The sequence below is a fragment of the Mirounga leonina genome, unplaced genomic scaffold (genome assembly GCF_011800145.1).
Source record: "Mirounga leonina isolate KUSES-001 unplaced genomic scaffold, KU_Mleo_1.0 Mir_118, whole genome shotgun sequence".
Lineage (NCBI taxonomy): Eukaryota > Metazoa > Chordata > Mammalia > Carnivora > Phocidae > Mirounga > Mirounga leonina.
Window position 1 is genome coordinate 2,877,136 of NW_023270277.1, and position 27,840 is coordinate 2,904,975.

Consider the following 27,840-nt stretch of genomic DNA (forward strand, 5'->3'; position numbering starts at 1 on the left):
AGCCATGGATAGAATAACTCCCTAGGTGTTCTAAGGTGCACCCAGAAGTCAGAAAATGTATGCTAACTGATCTCTAGAGTTGTTTCATCGGATGGATCTTGTGCTTTTAGTAGGTACCCGTGCTGAGCAGGGTTAAAACAATTGAGGGTAGTTGGGGATCAATCCAGATTGCCCTCGTGCCCGGCAAAGCAGTCCCCATGCAAAGCACCGGGAGCAGATTGATGGAGTTTAAATAGAGCGTTGATCTGTGCCTTGTTCATTACTGCTTTATTCAAGAGACAAGTATCAGCCAAGTCCTCTGGTCTTTGCCTCAAATAGAGACAGATGCTGACAGTTCTGGCCCGCCCATCTTCCCCAGGAAGACGATCTTCGTGGAATCAGGCCAGCAGCACCGTCCCCGACTCAGTGACAGAGAAAAGGTTATAAAATACATCCACCTAGCTCGTGCATTGAAAGATTGCAGAGCCCAGGGTGTATTTCATTAAAACCACCCCATTCCCAGAGCCTGTTAGCAGTGGCTGGAAAACATCATTCTCAATGCAGTGGGGAAAATCCTGTCATCGTGTGGTGGAAGCAAGATGGGAATTCTGACATCTCCGTGGTAATGTGTGTGTGTGTTTGTCACAACCTCTTTTCCTTGTCACCGTGCCTTCCAGACTTTATGACACCAAGTCTTGGCATAATCTCCGCCCTGCCGGCACATTTGCCTCTACTGAGAATTAGGTGTTTAATTTTCTGGGTCCTTATTGTGGCTTTTTGGATGTAAATTTGCATTAAGCTATTTCTGTGTAAATAGAATTTTGACATAATAGGAGCACCGATGTGGACTGGCGTGGCTGCCGGCACATCGTCTCAAATCCATCTATTCCATACTGCGGCTTAATTTAAAGGCTGGATTACTTGAAAATGCATTTATTAAGTCTGACCTACTTTTTAAATATTTAATATTCCATTTTGGTTTCCTTGTAACAAAAGAAGCTTCAAGGTCTTCGTGTTCTTGCCAATTTTTAAAGCATAGATATTGATTCAGCTAATAAGACACTGTACAGACTCACCGTCCCTGGACCACTTTCAAGAGTGGTATTTAAAGCAATTAGCAGTTCACAAGATCCTACGGGTACTTGGACGTCCCAAAGGACTGATCTGCATTTGTTCTTTCTGAAAATTCACCTTTTTGCCTTTCTTCAGACATGTGACCATGCTGTTGGTAAGAAGACTCGAAATCCACAGTGAGAATACGATCACCACCTTCACAGAGCGGAGCCTTGTTTACGGCTTCACTGAGGCTATTCCTTTGATTAAAATATTCTGACAGGGGAAATGGTAGACACACAGGCAAAAGATAGATGGAAATGGTTGAGAATGAAGAGGGAAGAAAACAGGGAGACAATTAAAAAATAGTATGTGATGCCAACTTGCGAAATTTAAGCAGAATTTATATATGCATATTGCTTAGTTCCTTGATAAAATAAGGTAACATACACTAAGAAGTCTCAATAAGAGACAATAAATGATAAAGTTGGAATAGTGTGAGGGAACAGGAGGGGGTAGAGTAACTTGCAGCCAGGGTAAACCCAGCACAGAGAAATGCTTAGCATACCATTTTGTGCTAGATGGAGTTCAATTCCCCTAGCAGCCAAGCCAAGATAAAATACGACAATTACATGAATTAACTCTCCGTAAGATTGGAGCAAACAAGTCAATCAATGTAGCTGTTTTTGATCCTGAACTCATAGTGAGTTTGTTCAATAGAGCCACTTAACAGGAATTCTTGTGGTCTGGATGACAACACCCAACAACTTAGCAGTAATAAATGCAATAAAGGGTTTCAAGAGTTGAAAAATATTTATTTACATCAGAGTTCTCTAGCGAGGCAAAAAACTCACACTTAGCTTAGGGAATAGAAATAAAATCGGTAATAGTCAGTCATGCTATGCCATCTAAGCTTATTGTTCTATATTAAGCAAGAGCAACAGTTATCCAAACTGGGAGGAGGTGGTGGTCCTGGGGGGAGGGGTCATTGCTTAGTTACTGCTGAAGAAGCAATGCTGAGTATCAGACAAGCTGCTGGGGCATCATGCTTCGAAATAGCAAAGGACTTGGCTTTTATTTCTTTTTCTTTTCTTTTCTTTTTTTTTAAGATTTTATTTATTTGCGAGAGAGAGAGAATGAGAGACAGAGAGCATGAGAGGGAGGAGGGTCATAGGGAGAAGCAGACTCCCTGCCGAGCAGGGAGCCCGATGCGGGACTCGATCCCGGGACTCCAGGATCATGACCCGAGCCGAAGGCAGTCGCTTAACCGACTGAGCCACCCAGGTGCCCTTGGCTTTTATTTCTTGTAAAAGTTTGCAGACAACTTCAGCCAGCATGCGTGGAGAGTAATGGTAACCCTTACAAAATACCTTAATCAAAGAGACAACAATTTTCTTTAAGTCTTGAACAGAAGAAGATGTGTGGACGTAAATTACCTTGGGCACCATTTCAGAACTATGGCTGAGTCCTTATAAAGAGCTATTTATAATAGTATATATTGACAAAATCCTAATATTTTTATTAAATGATATATTTTTGTTAAATAATATTTTATTAAACAATATTTTATTTTTAAGATAAAGTATAATTAATAAACATGTCTCTATGTTGTCTTTGTTAGCTTATTTTTAGTGGACTCTAACCCAGTGTAATTTCCTGGCCTGGAAGCAATTCATGTAACACATCTAATCATAAACAGATGAAATTTGGATGTCATTATTTCAGCTTTATGAATTCTTAAAAATTTGAATAAGTCCTCGTTTGAGACTACTAAACTTTCTATTGTGACTATCAGGCCTTTTGAGTGTAATGGTAATCTCTCCATTGTTTATACAAAGTATTTATATTTCTTGCCTGATGCATTGGCTGGAACTTCAAGAACAATGTTGAATTATAACAGTGATAATGGGGCTGATTGTTTTGTTCCTGATTTTAATAGGAATTCCACTGTGCTTTGAATTAATTAGGATACTTAAAACCAGTGTTAGATATACTCCATTTATCATATTAAGGCATTTCTCTTCCATAACAAATTTACTGACATCTCCTTTAATCAGGAAAGTATTTTACATTTTAAAATTAGTTTTTTTGCCACTCAAAAAGAGTGGATGGATTTCCACTTCTAAACTATTACTTAGATGAATTATACACATTAATTAGGAAATATGCATTAAATTCTTGCAGTATTGGAACATCCTTGTAACCTTGAAATTGTGTGTGTATTTGCATTCATGCAGGCTTAGATAGATATCTAGGTCATCAGTCTTTTAAACATATTGATCTTTTTTCTATGTTTTGAAACTTGAAATGCTTTAGAAAGTATGTATTCGTTGAAGAACATACAAAGCTCCTAAAACACGTGAACCAGGTACTTTTTTATAGAATTCTTTTCACTTACATTTCCCTAGAAAAAATATCTTTTAGTATATTTGCAAACTTATGAACATAGTACTTTATATAATGTATAACATTCATAAAAGTTAAACATTTTTATCCTCTAGAATTGAGGTTATACCCCCTGATTTGTTGCTAATTTTTTTTTTAATATTTTATTTATGTATTTGACAGAGAGAGACACAGCGAGAGAGGGAACACAAGCAGGGGGAGTGGGAGAGGGAGAAGCAGGCTTCCCGTCGAGCAGGGAGCCCGATGCGGGGCTCGATCCCAGGACCCTGGGATCATGACCTGAGCCGAAGGCAGACGCTTAACGACTGAGCCACCCAGGCTCCCCTTGTTGCTAAAAATTTTTTTACGTGTGTATTCTTGCTCAATTTTTTAATTTAATCAATCAGAACTTTATCAGAGGTCTTAGATTTATTCCTCCTTTCCTGTGGCATGGGACATTCCCTTCTACTAATTCCTGCTGTTATCTTTTAGTGTTTTCCCTTATTTGAATACATTTGGCTGGCCTGTCCATCTGGATAAGGGGCCTGCGGTAACAAGCACCGCAAAATCTCAGTGTGGCTTAAAGCATCAAATCCCCGTCTATCTCCAGCCCCCCTCCCACTGCAGGGGGGCAAGAACACCTCTCTGGGTGATCCTGACTCCAGGATGTAGCCAGCACTGTGGTGTATGGCAAACAGGGACAAGACAGAGAAACTGATGAGACCTGGCCTTTAGAGCTCCCAGTGTGCAAATGAAGCACATCCCTCGGCCAAAGAGTTAATGCCATGTCTGACTTCCGGAGGCCCCAAAGTTCATCAGCAGGTGCCTAGAGGGAAACCAGAGGGAAAACACAGGTCTTCTCCTTTCCTGTGGGGTTTTTGTTTGTTTTCCCTCCAGGTTGGCTGTTTAGTTCCATTTTTAGTACCCATTTGGTTAGATATGAAGTATTTTAAGACTTTTACTAGGTTCATTTTTATTCAGGGTTTGTTACTTTCTAAATATTCTCCTCTTTTGATTTCCTCTTTGTCCTTAGTAATTAAAAATTTACAAATCCAGTGGCTATATTTTTTGTTTTGTTCATTCTTTGGCTTTTAGTTTAAAACTCCATAGCATTAGGCTACAAAGCACTTGCTCTCAGGTAGCTAAATTGTCTCCATTTTCCAATTTGAGGCTTTTGTAAGTTTGTATCTGGGTGTGTGTGCTTATGTGGGTGCACAGGAGAGAAAAGTTATTGTAATCAATATATTCTAAGATGTTTTGAACATTTTCTTGAGATGGAGAAAAGAGGAAATGAAAGCCCAAGTCTGTATTATTATTACTTTATTTTTATTTCTATTTTATTTTTTTTTAAAGAGAGAGAGCACACATGTGCCACATGGGGTGGGGAAGGGGTAGAAGGAGGAGAGAGAAAATCTTACGCAGGCAACATACCCAGCGCAGAGCCGGACACGGGGCTCAATCTCAGCACCCTGAGATCATGACCTGAGCCGAAATCAGGAGTGGGTTGCTTGACCGACTGAGCCAACTAGGTGGCCCCCATCCCCAAGTCTGTATGTTTTCGTTGGGAGAAAGAGTCGGGGGGAGAAAGGAGAGTTTTGAGTCAGGGAAAGTTAACTTCAATTTTGTCCTGAACTTTCCATATACCATCATACTTAGTAAACCAAATGTTCTGTGGAAATCCATGTGTGTCCTCATTCCACAGCAGTGGACCTGAGGTTCTAAGTGATCAGGGCATTTGACCAAAGCCATACATCTAGTCATCCAGAGCTCTGAGTTTTGCTCACCTCTTTTTGTGTGGTTGGGTGCTTCTTCTGCTTTTCTTTTGTTCCCTTTGGGGCAGAAAATGGGGAAACTGAGCAGACTGAGTTAAGAGACCGCTTCTCTCGGTTCTTTCCACTGTGGAGACCGATTATTACTGGTGTCTAAGACTATCACTTTTATATGCTATTTTTAGAACTTTGTTCCAAGTTCCAAACATATCTACCCGGTGATCCCTAATATCAACACTTGGATAAACCACAATTAATTTCAGCACAACGAAAAATATGTTCCTTCTCTAGTGGCACTCTTCTCTATGAAGAGTGTTCCTATTCACCTGTGTGACAAAGTACCGGAAATGATCCTTCAGCTTTTCCTGTCTGTTAACCCACTTGGACGACCCCTAAGTGCAGCCACTGCCCTTCCTTTTCCCTCATGTGTGTCCATGTATCTCAACCTCTAGTGCTGCTTTAGGCTGAACTGCTTTCCTTCCCTCTGGGCATATGGCCAAATGTCCCAAACTTTCTCCTTAGCAGCACTCTAACCTCTTGCAAACACTTTCTTCTCACAGAAGCCAGAGCGATTCTAAAGAAAAAAGTAAAAGTGATCATACTATAGGCTTATATAAAACTCTTTAAAACAGGTGGTGCAGTCAGTTAAGTATCTGATTCTTGGTTTCAGCTCAGGTTGTGATTTTAGGGCCATGAGATTGATGCCCCACATTGGGCACCACACTCAGCCGGGAGCCTGTTCGAGATTCTCTTTCTCCCTCTGCCCTTCCCTCTCCCCCTGCTCTCTCTCCCTTTCTAAACAACAACAACAACAACAACAAACAAACAAAAAACAAAACAACTCTTTAAAACACTCCTAGTGTGAAAAGTCACCAGGTCTGCAAGACCATCACTGTGACCTGGCATGTGTCAGCACCTCTGGACATCCTGTCCGTTGATTACTATTCTCTGCCCTCACTGTCCACATTGCATCCCAGACCATCCTTCTTTCTGCTTTATTTGGTGTCCTCCTAACTAGTGCGTCAGTCATACAGTAAGCATTACCATGCAAGGCACACAACAGGATCTTCCACTTCTCCCACAGCACTCACAATCACTGTCATTATCTATTTGATTACTTAATATCTATCTCCCTGACTAATCTAAATGCTTCATGAAGGCCAGGAATGACCCTACCTTGTTAACTTTATATTCCCAACACCTGGTACCTAGTGCCTGACACATAATAGGAATTAGAAATTATTTGTCTAATAAAAGGAACACTTAGAGACCACATAAAAACAACTAATGAAACATATTGGATAATAAAACATCTTTTTAAAGAGAAAGCCAGGCTTATAGAAATTTCATGAAGGCCCCTTGATATCAAATTAGTCTGAAAATTAATTCTTTCTGAACAGAGGTTCTGACAAAATCCTAAACATATATCAAGGTTATAAATTCTATTTCTCTTTCAATACCATGAGCCAACATATTGCCTCCCTAAAGGCTTCTTGAACCTCCCCTGGTCTTCTACCATGAATTCTAATGAATCTTGCTCTTGTCTTATCTCCTGAGTTATCCAAGAACTTCAAGAGAGCAAAGAACTTCCCTTTGTATTTAGCATTCCATTTTGTGCATATTAAGTAACTATTAAATCTCTACTGAATAAATAAACACATCCAGGGTGATTTATTACAGAATACTAAATACCAGAAAGCACTAATGGAAGATGTATTATGATCCAGTCATCACATTACACCACAATTATGCAAAGTGTAAATAAATACAAATAAATCCAACTTGGAGACCTTACCTTGAAGACTATGTCCTTTTACTTGGGAACACTTTCAGTCTTTATTTCCGACACCCATTCTGCCCTGAATCATGTCTTCATTCTCATACCTCCTTAAAGGAAATGAGAATCATGCCTCACCCCTGGTAATTGCAAGAGTAATCGTGTGTATCACAAACCCTAGGACAGCTTCTCGAATTAAAAGTGTATGTGCCTCATAATTCATTTTTATTTACTGGAAATTTGGCTTACAACTCTTGTAATATTGCATATGATTAATTATGCCATAAAATGTGTATGTTCAAGCTTATGTTTACTCCTGTAAGAGGATCCATGCCTGGTTTTCTGTATTCTATGGGGAGCTCAACATGATGCACTGAGGTTTCATTTGCATGATATTTGCATAAATTTGCATTTCCATACAATTATATTAATTTTACATAAGAAATACACCTGATTCTAATGATAATTAAATCTAATCTTATGGCCCATAAAAGAAGTGGTAGTACTGGAAGAAACTGGATAATATAGAAAGTTGGCAAAGAATACAGAATGTATGTAAAATTACTGCAAATGATTACTCCCCATTGCATGAGGAGTTCTACCTTCAAAACATTCCTATATTTCTCTTCTCCTCTGAGTCCCATATGAAACTTTTCAGATAAGCAGGTCAGAGATGACACCAATCTTACCAGAAAAGCCTAGATGTCCCAGCAATTAAGAGTTATATCCAAGGTCAAGGAATAGGTTTCTGCAAGTATCACATGAACTGTGGAGCCAAATCTCAAAGCTTATGCCTCTTCTACCTCTTCCTGAATCATGGGTCCACAGAGCCAAGAGAGATAGGAAGAAAGAGAACTCTACTAAGGACAAGAGAAGCTCTAGAAGCCCACCTTCCTTCCTGCTCCTTTCTCTGATGCCCTTACTCCTTCCTTTTCTCTGGACTTGCATTCTCTCTCCCCACATACCCAGCCTATTCTCATTAACTGGTTCTATTGAAAGCTGAACTAGAAATTCAAGGTGGCCACTCTCTGGGAACTTGCACTTTCAAAGGCGATTCTGTCAGTCAAGACAGCTTTTTGTCTTAGAGATAGAGCTAATTTTGTGGGATTATAAGCAGGTTGATTTTTGACAATACTAAAGGCTAGTCCTGCCTGTGATTGTTAAATTGCTGCAGGGATAAATCAGAAAGACAGCTCTGTGTTATGAATTCTAAGTCCCTGCATAGATGAGAAAGAGTTAGAATGGGAGAATTGGGACCCCTCCAGGGGTAGCACTCAGCTTTTCAGATAAACAATTGAATCAAATAAGCAATTAACAACAACCACAATGATATCCATAGACACATTGCGCAGTAGACTCCTTGTACTAACTCTAATGCTTTTTGTAAGTTCATAAAATAGTTATTACTAACTTCCTAGGTGAGCAGACAGATGTGTAAAAAGATTACGTAACTTGTCCAAAGTCTCATAGCTAATATGCAGCTGAGTCACGATGCAGACCGTGGCCTCTCAAATTCTAAAATCACCTTTTTAGATTTGATCCTTCAGATTGTCGACAAACACAAGCTCAAATAATTGGAAAGCTAGAAGTGGACATAAAAATCTTGCCCCATGTCTTGCATTTTGCTATGACAAGATTAAGGCTAAGTGATATCTCTCAGACTGGATAGCTGGTTGGCGGCCGTATCAGGAATAGAACAAAGTTTTCTAGGTATAGTGTGTTAGTTAGTTTCTTCCCGGCCCCAAAGTATCAGGCCTTCCCTCTCATTCCTCAAGCTGAGTCCATGCACATGCGCCCAGAGTCTCTGCGGTGATTCCTTCTGTTTGGATCCCAGGAGGTGATATTAATCAGCACAAAACGGTACAACCCCAGTGGTGACTGATGGCAGGAGAATATTGACCATGAACAAGAGGCACAACTCCACCCATGATGTATGACTTTATTCTGCATCTAGGATTATCCAATTGCCTATATGCTTGCACCATTGGCATTTTGGGTCAGAAGAGTTTGCGTTCCAATACCAGCATGAGTGTAGACAGGCGGTAAGCCCTGGATCCTGCAGTATGCACCCTCTGAGACACGGCTCTCACACCCATACAGCTGATCCAGTAAAACCTACGTCTCAGAGCTGTTGTAAGTAATAACAATTACTAGTATAATAAATAATGATATGTATAAATCATATATTATATATAAAATAAATGAGGGGCACCTGAGTGGTGCAGTCAGTGAAGCATCTGACTCTTGGATTTGGCTCAGGTTGTGACTCGGGGTCATGAGACCAAGCCTCGTGTGGGACTCTGTACTCAGTGCGGAGTCTGCTTGGGACTCTCTCTCCCTTTCCTACTGTCCCTCCCTACTGCTCTTTCTCTCTAAAATAAATAAATAAAATCTTTAAAAAAATTTTTAAAATAAAATAAATGATATTACTGTTTTTTTTTTTTTTTTTTTTTTTAATTCATGTGTTTTAATGCAAACACCTCTAAAGCCAGGATCGCCGGTTTATTGAGTACCTGGTGAAAAGAGAGAACAACTGTTGGATACTGTGGTTTGAGTCAGTGTTGGGTAGTTTTCCAAGTAAGCTCGGGAAATAGTTTTGCAGTAATGATATGAGGCTTGAATAATACTTGCTGCCTGCTGCAAACATTTCTAGCACTTACCGTGAATACTCAGTATTTCAGTATTTATCCACCTAACTTTTCTTCCCCCTTTCTCCCTCTTGCTGTGCAGTGAATTTAACATTGTCAATTTTGGGGGCGCCTGGGTGGCTCAGTCCTTAAGCGTCTGCCTTCGGCTCAGGTCATGATCCCAGGGTCATGGGATCAAGCCCCGCGTCAGCTCCCTGCTTCTCCCTCTCCCACTCCCCCTGCTTGTGTTCTCTCTGTCAAATAAATAAATAAAATCTTAAAAAAAAACAAAAAACATTGTCAATTTTGAGAAGTAAGAACTGTTATACAATATTGTTATGAACATCAATGCAGTATTGTTTGTACCTTACCCTTAATACATGATATGGACAGTTTTATGCTGTGATATAAAATACATAGCTTTTCGTTTGCTTTATCAGGAAAATGTAATAATGCCTCAGTACCTGACTATTGTTCATTTGCTCACTCCAGCGTTGCTACCAGACAATCATGATTTTAGCAAGCTATGGGGTGGAAGGGATGGAGAGTCACAGCATAGGAGATACAAATATAATTCAGACAATAAGCATGGACTAAAATAAACTTATTGATTCATTTCCTTTAGCTTTTGCCCTTTTCCAAGGATAGAAACATGCTGTTTTAACTCATTGTTGATTGTCAGCCCTGGATGTTCCTTATTGCCTTTTCATACAAATAATTATCTTCCACCAACTCAATTCTCTTTTGCCTAACTCAGTATTTTCTCTTTCTTTCATTCTTACTAACTTCAGGATTCTTTGGAACCATGTTACCCGTTTCCACAATCTGATTTTCCTCTCCAGCATTAATTGAGTTCAATATAACAGAAGTTGTCACTGTAAACCAGAGCTTGGGGTCTGATTTGAGAAAGACTTATCTTTGTACTTATTTTGAAAGTGCTTATAGGTTTGTGGGGAAATAGAAATAAACACACTTTGGGGTGCCTGGGAAGCTCAGTCAGTTAAGTGTCTGACTGTTGATTTTGTCTCAGGTCATGATTTCAGGGTCGTGATATTGGGCCCTGAACTGGGGTCCCTGTTCAGTGTGGAGTTTGCTTGAGATTCTCTCTCTCCCCCACCCTCTGCCCTTCCCCCACTCTCTCTCTCTCAAATAAATACATTTTTAAAAAAAGAAATAAACACAATTTGATTCTAGTATAATGTTGTCACCTTGAGAAAAGAGTCAACTGAATTTGGTCACGTGGATGAGCACACAGCCTTGATGAGAAGACGCTTCACTTGGGATTGAAAGACAAATAAGGGTGATTCAGGCAAAGAAAATATGGAAGGAGCGAGAAAAGAAGGAGGGATAGCATGAACCCACACAGTGTGAGGAGCTACAAGACACCTGGTGTTTCTAGAATACCAAGAGTGGGGTGGGGAATGTCAGGAAAGGAAGCTCCAGGGAGATTAAAGGGCTGAACCCAAGTCCTGTTAGTTGGCCTGTGAGAATCAGGGGTTATGTTGATGAGTGTGGATCTCCTGGAGTCGCCAATGGATAAATTAAAATGGAATCCATGAGTTAATGCTACAGTCTAATGTAACCAGGGGTGAATAACTAAATAAGACAGGTGAAGATTGCCATTTCTTGAATTAACAGGATAGAAGGGGTTAGAACAGGGAACATATAATTCCACAATTTGGAATTTTGCCAGAGTAGCTGAACTGAAAACTCCAAATTCCAGTAGACCTCGTTGTAAAATAGTGTGTGTAAAATAGTGTGTGTGATGTAATGACAACAAATAGCCAGAAATCTAAATTGATTACACACACACACACACACACACTAAAATGTAGTGGCAAACGTTGACCCAACTCAAATTTCAGTTCTTTCAAAATCAGTGTTTCCACTTCTCAGATTTGGGAACTGGTATAACCATTGTCTGTGATGTAAATGAAGTCTTCAATATTTGGAGAAAACATCTCATATTTGGAAGCCAAGAGCAGAGCAATAATTCCAACCAGCTGGAGCTTCTTACGAGAAGCCAGCTCAACCTGTAAAAATGGGTCCATGATGGCAATGCCTATGAACAGAGTCTCCTGCAGCAGCCTAAACTTGGAGTGGCCTTCACCAGCCCATCCACCAGGATGGCCGCATGGGTCAGTGTATCTCTCTTCCATAAGAAGTGGGGATTTATGGATTGCCTTAGAGACCTTAGATCGACCTACCTGGTAGATAGCCTTAACCTGGTCACTGAGGACCTGAGGGTTCTCCCAGTCCTCATTATCACTGTCTTCAGTTTTGCAGAGCAAGGAAGCATAGAAATCTTGGCTGAGGTTCTCTTCCTTCATGGAGATATCCTCTGGTTGGGGTGAAGACCCTCTGGAGCCAACACTTCCATCTATACTGGTTTCGCAAGAAACAGTAGGTTTCTGCTGTTTGTTGCCATTTGTTTTGGTGGGTTGAACAGGTATTCTGGTGTTCTGAGCTATGTATACTATACGGTAGTGTGTGTGTGTGTGTGTGTGTGTGTTTAAAGCTCACTAAACCCAATCAGGACGCCTGGTTTGGTGCCATGTTTCCCCTGCCCCTCATCCTTTAGCTTCAAGGGGAGAAGGGGTCTCGCTGACAAATGTATCTTCAGTGACTTCAAGCAACTCCTGAGGCATCCTTGACCTCTGGTGTAAACATTGACCAGGCTTATCTCTATTCAACTTGCAAAACAGAATGAGGGGAGGAGAAAAGATAAGAGAATAGTTTTATTGAGGGTATATTGCAGAGGCCACAATTAATTCTAAGCCTTGAGCCTCCCTGGGGTTACCTGGCAGGCAGTGCCCTGGGGGACGTCGCCCCCTAATGGCGTGGAAAAAAACAAATACTCTTGCTTTAGCTTAGTTACAAAATGCCAAATCTCCAGCTTATTTTAATTAAAACATGCATATTAACATAAAGAGATAAAACACAATGAAAGAGTATCTTAATGGCATATTTACAGTTATTAAAAATTCAGCTTTAAACATTGTACTATATAGATTAAGATAGCATTTTTATTCATGACTAGTTTTTGTAGCTTTGTAACCTTTACCTAAAACCATACTAGTTTTTAATTTTTTAAATTCAGTTCTTTAAAATTCCTATCTTCAGAAATGTTTCTGTTACTTCTGTGCTCTTGTTCTTAAATATGAGTTTATTTCTGAGACATTCACCACATATTCCTTCGAAAAGAATTGAAAAGATGGTCAACCGCTCTAAAAATAAGCTCAGTGATTCATCTCTAATATTTAAGTATAATACAGAACAAGTTCATTGTTTGTTTATTACTATTTTAAATATGGACCTTTAGGTATAAAGTCTTAGAGTGCTGGACTACTCCAAAGACTATAATTGGGAAATTAGATTTAAAAAATTTGATCTGTAAGTGAAATACTAGTAGGAAAATAAAATGATGCTCTAGAGGAGGATTGCTGTCTTTATATAAATATTTATTAACAAATAAAGGATAAATAGACACATAAAACTCTTAAGAAAAAGTAGTTTTGAGGGCGCCTGGGTGGCTCAGTCGGTGAAGCGTCTGCCTTCGGCTCAGGTCATGATTCCCAGGTTCCTGGGATCGAGTCCCTCCTCCGGAGCCTGCTTCTCCCTCTCCCCCTGCAGCCCCCCTACTTGTGCTCTCTCTCTCTCTCTCTCTGACAAATAAATACATAAAATCTTTTTAAAAAAGTGGTTTTGAAAAATCTCTGGCCCAGGAATTATTTTCATCTTCTGTGTAACTTTCTATGAACTTACTTTTAATTTGAATATGTTCTGACGTGGAAGCCAGAACAGCTACTGAATTGGTTGACATCTGCAAGAGAATTATTCATAAGTTGACTTATTAATAAAAACATTTTTTGCATAAATATCAAATATTATTTTTGTGGATGCAATTTATTTTGGGTGATCAAGTTTTCAAAAGTGAGTTAAAATTAGCTCTGCTCCCCCAACCAGTAAAGTAGTACAAAACAACATTCTAGGAATCTTCTTGAAATATGGTTCACATGATTTGGGTGGCATAGAGGAGAGCGCACAACTCAGGAGCACTGGGTGCCTCTAGGGTAGACAGATGAGGCATTTTTCTGAGGAAATCTCAACTTCTTCAAGTTGATGGATTCCACAATTTCTTCTGACCTAAATGAAACTTTGAAAATTGAAATTATAAAGAGATTTATAAAATTTGGTGTATAGATTCTGTGAAATAAAGCATTCTTATAATGTCAATGAAAAGCATGCTTAGTACAGTAAGAATTCAAGTCCCAAATTCACATTTGGAATTCTAGGTCTTCCGAATGGGGACTCATGATATGTCTGCATCCTTAGAGAGGCAGTGTGAATTGGTTGGTGCTTATACTAGAGGTTGAGAGGTTGGAAGATTTTGCAAAAATTGTTTTGTCTCTTTACAGAGATGCTCCAGTAATATTTATTTTAAGTTTCTTTTTTGAATGCTATTTCAGTTATTTTGTAAAATAAAACAAGACCATCAGTACCTATATCACACCATTGAGAAGGCAATACTATATGTTAAAAAGATTTTTAGAAAGGAAACTTAATCCCTGATCAATCACAAGAATAAATGCCCTCCACTCTTTGAGCTGCATCTAAATGACTATACTTGATTCTTTATCTTTGATGTGGCTCTTGAATCTCTGCAAGTTTTTTATTCAGTGCTAAATGGAGCCGAACTCCCAAAGCACTGCCCACTGAAAAAGCTATTTTAATATAAGATCAGATTAAAATAAGGTTGTTTTATTTGGTGCTTCGAAATATTTCTGCAAGAGGATTGCTGCATCACTGTATTTCGACACTCTGCATTCTGTAATCACACCCATTAGAACAGAAGACTTTCCTAATACTGTCTTCTGCATTTGAGTTAACTCTACCCACAGGCAGCTCCCCACTAACCCTCTTCCATGGCTAACAATTAGCAACTTGAAAGCATCCTTCCCCCTCTCTTACCGGAGTGGCCACAGGACCCTTGTCTGCCTGTTGCTGGCCATGTGCCAGAGTCAGGTATTCTCAGTGAGTGGAGGATAGTCCTAATTAGCGTGGTGTCCGTGGGATGCTGGAACTGGAACTGTCATAAGCAGGAAGTGCCCTGGACAGGTGGTTTCAGAGGCAGGCTATAAAGAAAGCGCAGCGCACAATAAAGTCACCAGAGACCAGCCGACACACGGATGCTGATGCTCTTTCTGAAGCTGGCCTTTTCACAGGAAGTGCGTCTTATCTTATCCCTGTGATAAATGTGAGCCTAAGTCATATCATCATGACCTTTGAACCTATGAGTTGGCTTTCAACAGACTGCCCGTTAATTCCCAGCGAGGGACCGACGTGGGGTGACAGTCACTTGTAACCATTTCTGTACGTGCAGACAGCACACAGTGGTCTCTCTGCTGTAGGGTCACTTATGATGCACGCGGTCAAAAAGCCAGATGCCAGCTGGATGCACTGTAGCTGGATAATTGAGATTTCCTTCAGCACTAATTTAAATAAGTTTAGTAAGAGCAAAGACTAAGGATGCACAGTCCCAACTGTAATTTGTATTTTGGAAGCTGTCATATTTTTATCTCATAATTTTAAACCAAGATTACAGGTTATGATCAGTTTCTGATCTAAGCCCTTAAGAAATGCCTCATTATTATGACCTAATAAAGATCTATCGTCAGGCACCTTACAAACAACGTGATTAGTGAGACTTTCTTTGCCTGCAGTCCCCTTCTCTGTTTGGGTTTTTCTGAATCCTGTCCTCCTTGGTGACATTTTCAAGTGATTCCTAAGGACTCCTGAATATTCAGCTCTCCGTAATTCTAGGTTGAAGCTCAAACAGCTCCCCCAGCAGCTCAGACCTTGCTGGGCTGGTCTCTGGGGACACCTCACTGGAGAACTTCCTGTCTGGACAATAAAAATCCATTCATTCTTACTGCTCATCTTTCTTCTGCTTTTTTCTGAGCCGTGTTTGCGCACCTACAACCAGTTCCTTGCTCAGAAGGAGGCTCTGTCCTGTGAGTCAGCCCCTGCTCCAGGAGGCTTGGTTTCCACGGGTCTGAATGTGCACTTGGCTGACACAGGACAGCACGTATCCTGGGAGTCCAAGCAAGGCACGGCCAGCAATGGGGAGCCTACCCTTAGAAGATGTTAGATGGGCCAATGGCACAAGTGACCATCCAACAGTGCAGGGGGTGGTCAGGGCCCAGCCCGGTGACTCAAGTCTTGTGTGATCTCACTCTCAAAGAAACACTTTCTGGACTTCTTCCTTATACCCTCTCCTATTCCAGCAAGCTGAGTTTTACACCATCAGTCCTCCACACTCAGCCAGAAGTCAGCACTGCTCCCATGTTTCACACAAACTGAGATGGCGTACATCTGTGTTTGTGCTGCCCTGTTTGGGGTCACCCAAATGGCGTCAGGGGACGCATCCTACTCCTGACCCTCCAGACCCGCCTGAGTGATCTAGGAACCACCTTTAACCCATGAAGATACATGCTGGCCCTCTCCATCATTAACTTTCTGTTTTGAGACAATTCTCTTAACCGTTGCCCCATATTCCTTATCAGTAAAATAGGGAGAGTAAAATCATGGTTTTATTTAATAATAAAATGATGCATAGTCCATAGCATGCAAATCAAGATGTGGTATTGCTATGGTTAAAGCTAATGCCTTTTTCCATATATACAAAGAAAAAAAAATTCTTCCACCTTCAGTAGTATCCCTTCAGTCAAGACCTGGGAGGGCTAATACTTCATGTTCCCTCTCTGGCTAAAGCTCTCCTGGACTCATTAAATCCCAGACTCATTCTCACTCAGAAAACAGAACACTGAGCCAAAGATTTCAATCTAGATTCCCAATCTTGGTTCCTGTCAAAACGTTTCCTCTTCCTTTAGCAAGAAAGAATCCTCCCATCTGGAAGTTGAGGGTGGTCCTCCAGTTGGCCTCTTCTCCGAGGCTCTGTGATGCTCCCCATGTGACTGGGTCTGGACATCCCACCACACTTGCAGGGAAGGAAATACCTACCTAATGCCTCCTCTTCCTCCTGGGTCCACTTACACCCAGTCTCCACTCACGTGGCCAGCAATACAGCCAGCCATGTAGTGAGGTCTCAGCTCTGACCACTGTACCCATGGCCTACGGGGTCCAAGCGTAGGTGGTGGACCCGAGCTACGCTGGGCCTATAGAAAGCCCCTCTTGTGGGGAATTTGGACTAAAGAAGACTGTCTCTCTTCAAGATGAGCCTGTGCCTTGTAAAATGGGGGCTGTGGCCTTGGCATGTTTCTCCCCCTTCCACAAGAAGCAGACACACAGAACCCCATCAAGAGATGGTGAGAGAGCAAGGAGAACAGAATGGCACCAACAGGGAGCCAAGAGATGGACACAATGAACAAAGACCTTCTGTGGCCCATTCCTATATCCTTATAATAAGGTGTCCTTTTCCGTTCAACTAGAATATGCTAGTTGCCAAAAAAATGGTAACTCCCATCAACTGTTTCCCTTGCTTTCATGTGTAGGTAATAGAGCTACCTACCTCACAGGGTTGCATGGGTTCTAATGGGATGATATGGAAGGACTAATTAAAAATAGTTCTACATGTGTGTATATATATATATACCTATCGAGCATAAAAAACTTAATGTCTGCGTGAAAGAAGTATTTCTTTTTTTCTCACTGCAAATAATCTGTGGGACTATATGTCTCAAGTATTTCTTTAAAAAATATAATGGACTATAGTGGAGATTATGTTCCTTGAACATCAACCCTTACATCCTTAATTAGATGTGGAATGCAGTGGTTAACTTCCAAATACAGTTTAGATTCTACAGGGAAAGTGTGAAATAAAATTAAATATATAGAACTTATATAGAACTAAATATACATGCATAGTGTTTTATCTGATTTCTGGAAATGGAGCATGGCAGGGGATATATCCAACAAATTTAGGCTTTTTTGAAAGAAATGAAAATGTCACATCACCTTTGAAAGAAAAGCAAACCATTACTCCATCAATTTTTAATTTTCTTCACTTTGTTTCCTTGATCTTGCCACAAGGTTTTCAACTGTTGTTTTTAAAAAGAGCCAAAGATTTCAAAGCAGCATAAAGTGTATTGGCATACCTCCTCTGTGCGAGGTGCTCTCAGAGATCTTCTGGAGAACAGAATATTAAGTGTTCTATAATCCTTCTCCTGAGAATTTGGAACTTACTACTGTTGAGTTGCTGGAAGAAATGTGGAAGAGGAGCAAAGTGTGATCAGGAACCAGAAATCACAGCGTTCTTAGTTTTGCCCTGCACCGAGGGAGTCAGGAAAGGTCTGACCAAAGAAAAACCGTGGGAGATATCATTTACTTATTTACACTCTATATGTTCTAAATACATCTCCAAGCTGTACTTTGGAGAATGAGTACAATTCAAAAAGAGCAAGTTCAGGAGAAAAGGAGTATATACAGAAGGGACATCGGATAAGTTATTACGGACTACCTAATGGGCAATAATAGTTTAAAATGTTTTTCTTATCATAAAATGTTGTAACTGATATTGCTGGTAGGATGAATGAATGAATGTTTGTAAAAGCCTAATTATACATAAAATTACCATATCCCTACCACCAAGAGGTATGTTATACCTCTTTCTATTTTATTCTACATATTGCCTTGTGCAAATTGAGATGGTATACAGCTGTATTTGTGTTGTCCTTTTGATTAATACGTTAAGTGTTAAGTTACATGACTAAGTCAATATAAGTTTAATGTTTGCACAATAACCTTGACTACTAATACATCTTGAGTGTATATCCATATTTTTACATATGATTCTTTTTATCTACTTTCTTAACTTTTCTGCAGGAATTGCTATAACTTGCATTACTACCAGCACTATATGAAAATATTTTTTCAATTGTCTTTGCAATTTAAATAATAAATGTTTTATTTTATTATTGTTTTATGTTCCTTTCTGTAATTAGCCAGGAGGTGAGGTTATAAATTTATATTTTGGGTGTCTACAGTTTATTTGGTTTAGGATACGTTCTATTAAATTGTCTTTAAAACTTCGTGTGAGTGCCTGTATGTCCTAAAACACTGGTTCATGAGAGCAGCCTGTCCTGGAATCATTCTAAATTTAAGGATGTGTATAAAGATCTCTTCTGCCTTAAATCACTTTTGCCCTACAGACTAAGCCCTGAAAATTTCATAATTCAAGATAATACATACAGTGTAGGCATAATCTTCAGAAAAATCTCATTAAGACATAAAATACTACTCACTTAATATTCTCATTATTTAACCAATATGCATTTATGTCTAAAAACTATAAGTTCTTATGTATAAATCCTTGGGTGAGAAAAAGGTCTGGGTTTAGAATCTGCTGTATATTAGAATATCTTGTTGTATATTGGAAACTGTAGGCTTCTGAATTTGGACATCGGATAAATCATATAATCTCTTTGAAACTCAGGTTCTTCTTCAGTTTAAAAAAAGTACAAAAATTCCTCTCATATATTCATAAGTAAAACATATAATAAATGTAATAGTAAATGTAAAAATATGAAGTAAGTTATGGTGGGTATTAGTTGTCTCATAAACTCAAGTGGAATGGCTCCAGTATAAAAATGTGTTATTTCATTTTTTTGATTTGTCAGAAGGAAGTGCTCTTTACTTTGCTTTATTCTTCTTTCTTTTTCACGTTGTGGCACATTATCTTTTCCTCTTTTTTTCTCAAATTATTTATTAGTTTCGTTTACTGGCCCTTCTTTCTGCTAAACCCATATTGTTATATTTTCATTTCAAATATTGTAACTTTCATGTCTAGAATTTTCATTTTTTTTAATAGCCTCATTTTCCAGTTAAGATTCTTTGTGTGCTCACTCACTGTGACTGTCATTCTATGCAGGTTCTTGGTCATGTTCATAGCAGCTGCTTTAAATTTCTTGTCTGCTATTTCCAACATTGGGAGGTCATTTTAGGGTCTGTTTATAGTAACTTTTTTTTTCTTCACCATTGTTCAAATTTTCCTCTATTTCCACAAATCTCTTACTTTTTTTACTGCATAGTGAACATTGCAGAGGCTGCATGGGCATGATCCTCTGAGCAGACTGACTTTCATTCTGGGAGGCAGTTAAATCACTGTCTGATGGCCTTGAACTTGTAGAAGCTTGCTTGGTCTCACACTCTGGTAGGGCAAATATTGGGAAAGCCCAAAGTGTTTCCTAAGCTCCTCTGTCTGGCATGTGTCGGGTCTCCAAATCATGTCTCCCTTCTGTGGGCAGAACCTGTGGTCTTTGCTCTGGTTCCATCCCCATCTTGCTGCCTTTCTGTCTGGGTTCTTACAGTCCCAACAGCACATCTGTAGTTTAGACATCAGCCGAGGATACCATACACAGATTTGGGGGCTACTCTTCTGTGGTGTCCTCCACTCAGGGATTTTTTACTGATTCCAGCCACTCTGACATCCCCAAACCTGGTTCTCTGTTGCTTCAAGCCAGGATGACTGTAGATTCCGTTTGAGTTCCAAACCCATACTTATGTGGGATCAACCGGGAAGTTCTCTCAATGAAAAAGCCGTATGAATCTGGATCTCACTCAGTGACTATGCTTCATTCTTTCAAAAGCCAAATACCCCTCAGTTTGTTCTCAGTGGCTTCAAACAACAGACTTAAAAAACATTTTGAAACATATGTTGTGCCCCCATGTTGTAGGAGTTTCGATTTCTCCAACTGTCAGCCACCTGGCCTTGTCATGTGCCAAGTTGGAAGGTGCTAGGGAAGGTGAGGTGCAGAGAGAGGCCATCAGAGGCTGGAGCTTATGCTTTTAAAGCATCACTTCATACGCTCTTTGTTCAGCATATATGATCACATATATGACAAGATCAGCATATATGATCACATAATCCATATTAAAGGATGGTTTCTTACAATTTTGTTAAACACGGTGTCTGTAAGTTACCAGTCATTATGTTAGTTAAACATTAATTTCATCCAGATCGCTAACTCACAGTTGTGGAGCAGACACAGAAATAGTACCTCAAAGATATTTCATACCTTTATAAATACTTTACTTCAAAGATATATATGACTGTTAGCATGTTAACACAAATAGTGACTAGTAAATATCTGAGAGGTAGACCTATCATCTTGCAAACCAAAACTAGACTGTATATCTCATGTTTGAAAATTATTTACCCTAAAAGCATACTTTTATGATGACAAATGTGAAGAGTGACTTACTTCTGATCCCTAGCAAGACCAGCTATTTTAAGCCTTTATTGGCCACGGTTGGTTGTGAGACCCAAAGGGAGGACAACCACCATGTGTTACCTCGGGCTCCAGCCCGGCCTGAAGTCTGTCCAAGCCAGGCTTTGGGTTCACAGAAGTTGAGGATCTGCTGGCACAAAAGACCCATTTTGAAGAACATTGTATGGACTTGCCTTGTGGAAACAATAACCTTGTGAATTATTTTGATAATTTGTGTTTCAGGGGGATCTCATCAAGTCTCAGCTCTGGAGGAAGTATTGGGTCTCCTTGTGACACTGCTTGGCAGCCAGGAAGCCATGTCTGAAAAAGGCAGGTTAAATGTAAATAAATACTTCTGAATCTTTCAACAGGGTAGCCATTTATTTAACTTTATTTCTTTTCATGCGGACCTGGAGTCTAAGATAATTTTATACATGTTCTCTCTCTAATATCAAGAGAAGAGCAAAGAATATTTTAAAATAACAGTTGTGGGCAATATTAATATCATTAATGAAAACATCCTTGGCAGATCGTGTGTGAAACCATATAGTTAACCCTCCAAATAGAACTTCATTGTTTGCAGAAAAATGGAAACCATGTCCCTGGTTAACAGAAGAGTTGACAGATGGGAATGTAATGAGTTTCCTTCTCTTCTATCATCATAAGGGAAGCACCTGAGGATCAGGAACCACATTATCCAAGTAAAAGTGCAGAAAAAAAACTAATCAAAATCTTCATGTGGTAGTATTTCTCTTTAAATGGATATAAAGGATCTCCTTATTAAAGCAATCATTTTGCTTGATGGACAAAATAAACCTGGCCCATATGATGAGTGAACTTCACTAACAAGAATCTCTTTTGAATAAAATGGTAATTCTGTAGTTGTGTTTTTCAAATCATTTTGTTAAGTGTCAAACACTGAATTGATTAACACATGATAATATATGAAAATTAGGGAGCCAAAATGGATGCCTTTGTAAAGCTTTATAAAATTATCAGGGTCTGCAAATTCAGCATTATGTGGTCTTATTGTTTTCAATTGGAATGAGCAAAGACTACTGGAGTTTAAATTAAATTTAACAGATGCCTGGACTGGGGCATCTTTTTAGTATCATTTTTTTTTTTTCAGAATCCTTAAAAATATAGCAAATATTGCAGATGGAACCCACACACCCAATCCATCAGTAATCCTGTTATATTTTATCTACTCTGAGATCCCCCTATAATGACAGCAATATAGTTCCTTTTTTTAAAATCACAAAGGTGGAAAGAGTGGAAAGTGGATATCAGTCTACATGAAAATATAGCTCACTTCTCCCATGCACACAGATTGGTGAAAGCACATCCCCAGGTCTTGCACTGAGATATAAAGGGTCACCTAATGATCAGCCAAGATTTAAGGAGAACTTCTAACAATAAAAAGGGATAAAAGATAAACAGAAAAGCTAATTATTCATAAAAAGCAAAGGTAAATGGGTGTTATCCTTTTTTTGGGGGGGGGTGAGGGAGGAACAGAGGCAGAAGGAGAGGGAGAGAGAGAATCTTAAACAGGCTCCATGCCCAGTGCGGAGCCCCACACGGGGCTCAATCTCGTGACTCTGAGATCATGACCTGAGCCAAAATCAAGAGTCAGACACTTAACCAACTGAGCCACCAAGGTGCCCCCAAATAGGTATTATTCTAAATAGAATATTTGGACAGTTCTGAGTGAAAAAAATCAGGAAAGGAACTATCTAAAACTGAGAAATAACTATTTACCAATTAGACATATAATTACCAGAATAAAAATGTAACAGGGGTTTTGGAAAATAAAAAAAAAAATCTCACGATGTAGAAGGAGTAGAGGAAGCAACAAAAAGATGGGGAGAAGAACAATAAAACTAAAGAGAGAAAGAGAGTACCATGGTTTGTATTGTGTCTTCTGAAAATAAATGTTGAAGTTTTCACTATTCATACCTCAGAATATGACTTTATTTGGAAATAAGGTTGTTGTGGATATAATTAGTTAAAATGAAGTCATACTGCAGTAGATTTGTCCTACTCCAATGTGACTGCCATCCCTGCAGGAAGAGAAAAGACACAGAGATGGGGACACACAAGGGCAGGCCATGTGATGACAGACACAGAGACTGGAGGGATGTAGCCTTAAGCCAGGGGACTTCGAGATTGCTGGCAAATACCAGAAGCTGGAAAGGAAAGGAAGAATCCTTCCCTGGAGCCTTAAGAAGGAGAGTGGCCCTTGAAAAGTGGCTGGCACAGAGAATGTTGAAGTAAATATAACTACACTGGGCAGATACAGAGAGGGATATGGGGAAAGCAACCAAGTAAACCTTCATTGTAGAAAGGTGTAAAGAGATAATGTCTATAGGATACAATAAAATGGCAGCAGTGTCATCTAGAGAAGTAAAGAAAATAACGGAACAAAGGGCTAAAAGAGTTAAAATTGGCTATATTTGAGGAATGAGAAAAGGAGTGGGGCTAGGGAGTGGAGGATATTATTTGTTATTAAAATTTTATTTCCTACTTACTTTAATCATAAGCATGATTTTGATTTTGATTAAAATATTCATTATACAATACTTCTATTAAAGTATTTATTGTGAGGTACTATTATTACAAATGTTTTAAAAATTAAACTATTTATTATAAAAGACGTGATATTTTTGTCAACTGAACTTGATGCACCTGATTTATAATGATAGACAAAATAAATTCACATTGAAATATAAATTCTAACATCAAATTTAGACTTCTCTCAAAGAACAAAAGGAAAGCTTTAGATATTAGGAAGTGTCCTCGAGAACTAGCATCTGCTAGTTTTTGAAGAATTGGATTGTAAGTGGATGATGTGGAGTTCAGGCTGATTTCCCAGAGACTGATAAGCTGTTTACTTGATTTTTCCCATTTGTCTTGGGCACATGACTAGACTACTCTTTTCAGCTTCCCTTACAGAGAGGTGTGGCTGTGTGAAGAGAACTTTGTCCATCTCCACCTGGACAAACAGCACCCTTCGCCTTCCCTCACACCCCCACCATGGCTGGACATCAGGCCTGGAGGCACACCTGGAAATCTTGCGTTGAGGAGAGCAGAGCATCTTCACCAGCCAAATCTCTGACTGGAGCTGATTAGGAAATGTGATCAAGAAAGTGTTGAGAAACTGAAAATGCACGTGACCATGAAAACCCAACCCAATGGGAAGATCATGAGAGGGGGATGGCTTTCTGAGTCAAGCCAGATGGTTTCCAGCCACCATGAACTTGAGGCAGAGAGCCTGGAGGACCAGCAAGTGATGGAACAAACCAGCGGCAGAATCTCCTCTCACAAAGAACTTCGAGGTGTTTGTCGCCACAGGAACTGATAGAAAGGAGATATGACAGATGTTTACTGTTTTTTTGCTAATGGAACCCCAAGCCTGTGACTAGCTGTTATAACATCAAAACAATATCTGGACACCTAAACTAGCACCAGCAGGAACTGAGCTATGAAATCTGTTCTGTCCCAGGGAAAGCATTCTACTCAATACCCACTAGGATAATTCCAGTAAGGATACTGAGCAAGAGAGAGTCTCCTGGAGAGGGATGTGGAGGGCAATAGAGAAAACAGAATAGAGAAATTCTACATAGGAAGCAGAATCTGCACCTAATTAAGGATTTCTCCACATCCAGGGCAGGGCCTGCCACCATGGCCATGGGAGGTTCCTTGTCTTCCACTGTCCCTGGTCTAAGAGGCTCTCCCTGCTTCACAGATACCCACTGTTTGTGTTTGGGGAAGGTGTGGGAGGATTGGTGGGGCAGGTTTCACTTCCCGCCATCTACTCCTGAGTTAGTAAGGGTACTGATGCTAGCCAGAGCACATTTTAATGTAGACCTTTATTCTAGCCATTACCTTTAACTGAGCAATTATCATAATTTTGATGAAGACACTGAAGGAATATGACTTCCACTGAAGGGTGGTGGAGGAACAGTCAATGTTGATAGTGGAAATACGGGCTCTCATCCTGTCTCTGGAAAACACTCGCTGTGGATTGTCTTCACCTGGGCCTGGGGACTTAATTTCTTCATCAGTAAAACTGGGACACAGTAAGGTACAGAGTTGTTGTGGTCGTGAACTCATCAATAATCAATATATATCACAGTGCTTGGTACAGAGTAGGTACTTGGGTGGTAGTCACCCACGAAGATGAGGAGTGTCTCTACACAAGTCTTGAACTAGAAGAACATCCAACTTGCTTCACAACCAACTCATCCTATAAAATTACATTCCTCTCTCTGTGGTCCTCTGTCTTCCAGTTTCTAAGCCGCCCAAAGGTTTTGCAAATGTCTTGTCAGTCCTGTCTCCTCAGTGCTTTTAGCTCTGCGGAGTTAAGCTTTCATTTTACATGAATATCTGAGATCTTTAATTGCATGATATCTTAGAGAGCCAACAAGTAATTTTATAAGAGGAATGATAACACATGCATCGTGCCCCCCAGGTGTTTTAAAGCTCTCCAAGAAATAGCTACATCCTTGGTCTCAGGCAAGTGTCTTATCAGTATTTGAATATGCCTGTTTACATATTTCTGGGATTTTTCTGTAGAGCTATTAACACCAGTTATTTCTAACATCTATGTTTGTATAACGAGAGAAAAAAGTTTCCTACAGGAGTATTTTTTTTTTTTTTTTTTACATACAGAGATATGGTCTGTTGAACTGAGTACGTGTGATAAATATTTTAGCATTTATTTATTTATTTTTTAAAAAGATTTTATTTATTTATTTGACAGAGAGAGACACAGCGAGAGAGGGAACACAAGCAGGGGGAGTGGGGGAGGGAGAAGCAGGCTTCCTGCCGAGCAGGGAGCCTGATGTGGGACTCGATCCCTGGGACTCGATCCCAGGACACTGGGACCATGACCTGAGCTGAAGGCAGATGCTTAACGCTCACCCAGGTGCCCTAGCCTTTATTTTTATTTTATTTTTTTATTTTTTTATTTTTTTTTAAGATTTTATTTATTTATTCATGAGAGACAGAGAGAGAGACAGAGGCAGAGGGAGAAGCAGGCTCCCCGCGGAGCAGGGACCCCGATGCGGGACTTGATCCCAGGACCCTGGGATCATGACCTGAGCTGAAGGCAGACGCTTAACCGACTGAGCCACCCAGGCGTCCCCTTAGCCTTTATTTTTAATTTAATGGTACCTGGATGAGATTTATTTAGTGTAGTATGTGTATAAAAAGATAAAGCACATATACTGGGATAAATTAAATTGCTTAATTTAATTAAAAATAAAAAATATTTAGCACGCCTACGATGTCAATACATTTCTTAGAATCTAAGATGGAAATAGTTGACTCAGCTTTCTTTCTGTTCACATTACATCCTCATATTATCACATAATGAACTAGAGGTTGTCTATAATTCCACTATTACTTAGGCATATAGTCAAAGTCTTATAAAATTGAGGTTTTGCTATAGGCAACTTCAGGCTACTCTGTAATTAAGTTGGTACATTAAATGATATACTTCAGATTTTTCACCAAAAAAGTTTTCCATCTGACAGCTCTTAATAAGTTAAAATGTAGTAGCTTAACCAGTTGATTTTTTATTAAAAAAAATAAAACTTCTTTAGAGATCCCTTTGGAGAGTTTTACATTCAGTATATAACGTAGGGTTTGGATTTCTTAAAAAACTGGGCATAGGGAAAACAATTATGATTTTAGGTAAAGTCCTACTGGGAATGAGGTTTAGTTAGGAGGACCATCACTGCTCACAGCCTGAAGATTTTGCCACTGATGTTCCTACATAAAATATCTCAGATGGTACTTGCTATCCTCACGGCAATGATGATCGCTTCTACCGTTCTAACTTCCTGGTTCAGGTCCTGGCCCTTGAGGCCTGGCAGGGATGTGGGGAGCTGGGGACCATGGCCCACCTCCAGGGATGCAGCGCTCAGACACTGATGGATGGGGACACGCTTAGTCAGTGGAAATTTCCAGACAACTCTCCTGATTTCTATAGGTCTTGGCTCCCCTGTCCTTAAATGTGGGACAAGGAAAAGGAGGCATGTGGGTGACAGGTGACACAAAGATTGGTCCCACCTGTGGCACAATGCAATTCCCTGAAGGTGCCACACAGGAGGGGAAATTCAAAATTGCTTAAATTTTAATCAAATTGAAACGCCGGTGCTGAAAAAATGTTCTGGCTCTCTGTCTCAATACTTGCAAGACATCAGACACATTACTAAATATTCCCCATCATGCAGAACAGAGTAAATAATGATAAAAAATTCCACACAGACCAGCAGGGCCTGAAACAGGAAAGGCACACAAAAAATGTCAGGTCCCTCCCTGTCACTTTTATTTCCCTTTTTATGTCAAATATTTGACTTGGTTTGTAAACTTCTAGATGTAATTCTTACATCTCCACCCCACAAAAGCATACAGGGCTATAATATAAAATTTCCATTCTTTCCTAACAGTGTCTGCACATAATAGATGTTCAGTAAGTTAATAAATAATAAATAACCTGCCTCATCTCTACTCGCTCATCACAGTCTCCAGCAACAAGCATCCTCCACTTTGCGGCTCATGCTCCCCAGACTCCTGATCACCAACACTGGTGCCTCCCCCAGAACTCCCTCGTGAGCATGCTTTCTCTGGCCACTGCCTCTGTCCTTCCAGGTGTCCATCAGAGTTTGAACCCTGTGAAGGCCCCTACCCCTCCACTGTCCCGTTTCCCTTGATCAGTTTCTTTCCCCCATCATCGCCCATGGTTTTATGGCTTTGTACCATCCTCCACTGCAGGCCTGGCAGACAGCCCATGTCCCCCGCTCCCCACGCCCAGCAGACACCCTTATCTCCCTTGGCCCTCCCAGTGGTCACCCCATCTCCCCCGACACTCTTGGTGGATGCCCCCATCTCCCCTGGCCCTCCCGGTGGACACCCTAGACACCCCCATCTCCCCCAGCCCTCCCAGTCTGTCTCACCTGGCACGGCGCCCAGCGCCAACAGGGAAGGAGCCTACCCTACCCCAGGTCTGGGGGATT

At 40.1% G+C, this 27,840-nt stretch overlaps 1 pseudogene; it reads right to left on the reverse strand.

The window, feature by feature from the left end:
- Positions 1-1,111: 1,111 nt before the first annotated feature.
- Positions 1,112-19,536, reverse strand: LOC118007325 (annotated as a pseudogene).
- Positions 19,537-27,840: the final 8,304 nt, after the last annotated feature.